Source organism: Dermacentor andersoni, chromosome 3, assembly GCF_023375885.2.
Source record: "Dermacentor andersoni chromosome 3, qqDerAnde1_hic_scaffold, whole genome shotgun sequence".
Lineage (NCBI taxonomy): Eukaryota > Metazoa > Arthropoda > Arachnida > Ixodida > Ixodidae > Dermacentor > Dermacentor andersoni.
In genome coordinates, this window is record NC_092816.1 from 93638296 (window position 1) to 93642487 (window position 4192).

Here is a 4192-nt window from a genome sequence, read left to right on the forward strand (position 1 = left end):
CTACCGTGAAATTGTTGCTGTTGCCATACTGGGCCGCGTCAACGAAGCAGCTGCCGCCAGGGAGTTCTGTAGCGAGGCGTAGGAGCGCCACCGCCCTGGCCTTCCTTCTTTCTACGTTACGCTGGGGATGCATATTGCGCGGGGCGGGCAATATGTTTTTGATGCAGAGCTATTAATTTATGAACTTCGTGCATCTATATTTTTCGAACTTTCGAATTTTTGAAAATTCTTCTCACAAAACTTAGGCCCTAAATCGAAAATGTTTAGTAATGACCAGTAATGACTAACAATTACTAAAATGACTTGTAATGACTACTAATGACTATGAAATGACCAATATGTCTAACGACGAATTGTAACGACTACATTTGATTAGAAATGACTAAAGATGCTTAGTAATGACTAAAGATGCTTAGTAATGACCAGTAATGACTAATACTGACTGAAATTACCTGTAATGACTACTGATTACTACGGTATGACCAACATGTCTAAAGACGGCTTGTAATGACCACAATTGATTACAAATGACTAAATATGCTTAGTAGTGAGCAGTACTGACTGATAATGACTTGTACTGACTAATAACCACTAGGAAATGACCAATATGTCTAACAACTTGACTACAATTCATTTAAAATGAAGAAGGAAAGAGAAAGACAAAGAAGAGAAACAGAAAAAAAAAGAAGAGAAAGAAAACAGGCAAAGGGAAAGAGGCGAATGATAAGGGGAGAAAGAGTAGGCTTTCGCCGTTCACCTTTTAAGAGAGTTCTTAAGAGACCCTGTAAATTTTTACGCTTCACCCTTTTAAATTTATAGGAAATTATATATCTTCTTTTTCATGCGCACAAAAGCAATAGTTCCTGCGCACATGCACAACCATTACTAATTGTTGTCCTTGTTCTAATCCGATATTTTGCTGAAAACTATCAATTTGAAAAAAAAAGAACATCCGACGTTTACGATACTCCGTAATGCGGAATTTGAGCGCAGCGTCCTACGTCTTTTCATTTCGCGATATATTGAGACGATTTGAGACCGAAATCACCGCACCGACTGGCAGTGGGCCGGTGCCGTGAGCGCCTTCGCGGAGGGAGGGCCAGTATGGGAACGTTGGCGTGATGAGCGGCATCGGAGCCAGCTGTGGAAAACGACGACGAGGAACGCGCGAGCAGTGGCACGAGCGCGTTCGCGCGGTTACGCTGACGCCGACTCCAACGCCCAACCCAGGTACGGACGCCCAAGAGCTGCGCTTTAGAACGTAGATGTAAAAAGAAAAAATGGCTGTGGCTTAGCTAAGGTTAAGCCCAGGATGCGAAGCATACTAGCCTTTATTTTAGTTGTTGAACCACTGTTTAGCCTGGTGAACTGCTGTTGATTGGCTATATTTGGTTCGGCTAGATGAAGAAACAACTCATGCAGGCGAGCGCACGAGCTGAGACCCGGCTATGTAGCTACGCGGCCGCAAGCGAGCGCACGAGTTGAGCCTCCGCTTTTGCAGCTGTTATGACGTCATATGGTAGCTACGCGGCCGCGCGCGGCGCAGCAAGGAAGAGCGTGGTTGTGCGGCTAGTATACTTCGCATAATACTGATGTAGATCCTTGTGATCTACTGCCACGTACACACGCTGGGGAATAGGCCAGGAATCGGGTGGGTTATAGTAAAGTTTAAGATAAGTCAAAATTGTATGATAGGTAAGCTATAATCGAACCGTTTGAAGCTAGAAGGACGAAGTTTAAGAAAGCCCACGTACGCAATACTCATGATTCCAACAAAGGGCGAAGAGCCATATTCGCAGCTCTTGTAGACACTTGCCGCTCGACTTCCCGTTGAGCATTCCGTGACTACAGATCATTACCAGAGCAAACCATTTTGTAATGCCAACATCATGAGTCATGGAAGCAGAGGGTGACGAAGGCACCGCTACAGTTCTTAAGGCAACGGACCTGTTCAAGTGACCATATCCTGATTTAGTGTTCATTGTGCAGCACGTCATCCTGTGACGTCATGGCCGCGTAGCACGTCATCCGTGCAGCGGCCATGACGTGCTGCAATTGTGCAGCACGTCATCCGTCATTGTCTGCCGTGATCGTGACCGACCGTGATTGCGCGTCTGGGCTCCCTCTCTCCTATTACTTTTTTCCTTATCTTTCTACCCTCCTTCCCCAGTTCCCGAATGCAGGGTAACAAACCAAATTTTCTGTTGTGGTTAATTAACCTCTTTACCTCTCTCTCTGCCTGTCTATCTCTCTTTCTTTCTCTTGTCGTTCCCCTCGCTCTCCACCTCTAAGAAACTGCTTTCAGGAGCACGTCGGTCAGCGACACTGAGCCAAGCTGGACTGCGGGAAACCCGTCGACTGCGGAGCACGCCCGGTGCAAATCAGTGGACGCCGGCTTGGCACCCGCGAAGCGCTGACCGAAAATGCTGGCGACGAAACGGGCCGACGACGCAACACTCCAGCGTCCTCGGCTTTTGTATGCGCTCGCGGTCAGCCACTAGCGCCGCCAATGGCCCATTCATTCTCGTTTGGACGGCGCCACACCGACACGGCCTGGGCGGGCCGGCGTGAAAAATGTCCCGGAAGCCGTAAGAGAACGAATTTAATGGACTGTCCTTTACGTGGGCCGCATTGGGACGCGAGTGCGGTTTGTGGCAGCGACGGCCGGCTGGGGCATGCAGCCCTTACTCGCTCGTAGATTCTTGTGAATTGCGCGATACTTGTTTCCTTCTGCCGGCGTGAGAGGTAGAATAGCAAAGTGTTACGATTTCCGTAACTATATTCGGCACGAGTCTCCCCATACCGCATTTCCTCATATAGCGAGCTTGAAAGCCAAGTTTTTGTTGTTTTTTTGTTTTTTGCCTCTTCTTCCGTATGGAAGATGTCGCCTATCGCCAGGTAAATTCTGCTGATCCTGGAGGCAGCTTAATGAGCCGATCCCGGAGACTGCTTGTCAAAACTGAGCCTATCTAGGAGACAGAGTAATCAAATTGAAAAGGTGGTGACTTTGTGGGCTGATCCTCATATCAGTGCACGATGTGTCTTCGCAAGAGTTTTATGTACTTTGTGACTCTAGCAGCGGCTGCAGTGCAGACAGCACGTCTGAACATTCTTCTGGTCCATTACAGGCACTGCGTTCAAAGCTTCATCAGATTTTAACTAGTAACTGTGCCGTCGACCGTATTCTGCCTAAACATCGAATTTCTCGCGCTTTGCCTGCTGGTTATCAAGAAGAAAATTGTCTTGCGACGCGCCGTTTATCAACAACGAACAGCGACATAGCGGCTGATCTGCGCTTCGCGTCGGGGGCGTACCGTCAGGCACGCAGCGCGCATTTTGGCAGCGACGCCAGTGCAGGCAGCACCTCTGACCATTCTTGTATATTACAGATAAGTAACTTTCGTGTACTGTGTGAAAGCTTTCTACTTTTTTTATTATTTTCTTTTACTGTCGCCGCTGCCATCCATTGTGATGTTTTGCTGATGCTTTGAGTTGCAAGCACTTGACGAGCTGTAGTGAACGATGACAAGAATGTCATTACATGCAGCGTTTGTGAATTTAGCTTGCATGGCGCGGTCTGTGCTGGCATGTCTGAAGAAGTATTTGCGACCAAACGCGATACTAAGAGGAAGAACTGGAAGTGTGAGGCTTGTAGGCCAGGTGGTACGAAGGGCAATGCGCCGACTGTAGAACTGTTGTGAGATGCCTACATCAAACTCATGATGGTAGACATGAACAAGAAGCTAACCTCTCTCCTCCCTTTCACCGAAAAGGTCGAAGGGGGAAGACTAGCTCAATCGCTCTCTGAAATTTTTGATAACATTCAGGAGCGCCTAAACAAGCACGAGAACGAAATAAAATTTATGGACGAGTTGATAAAATTGAGAAAGGGTGTAAAGCTAAAAGTCTTGCCGAGCTACAGCTTGATGTTGACGACCTTGAACGGCGCAGTACGTGCTTGAATATTGAAATCCACGGAATACCTGAGGAAGAGGAGGAGGACCTTTTATCTAAAGTCGATGATGTCGCTACAAAGTTGGGTGTCGGTAAACTTGTTCGTGCAGACATTTCCGCCCCTCACAGGATGGCATCCAAGCCACGCAGGATACGGGGCGTGATCGTTCGCTTTGCGCACCAGGACACCGGTCACATCTGGCTGGAGAGGAGGAAGGCACTTTGGCAGTTTGGTGAG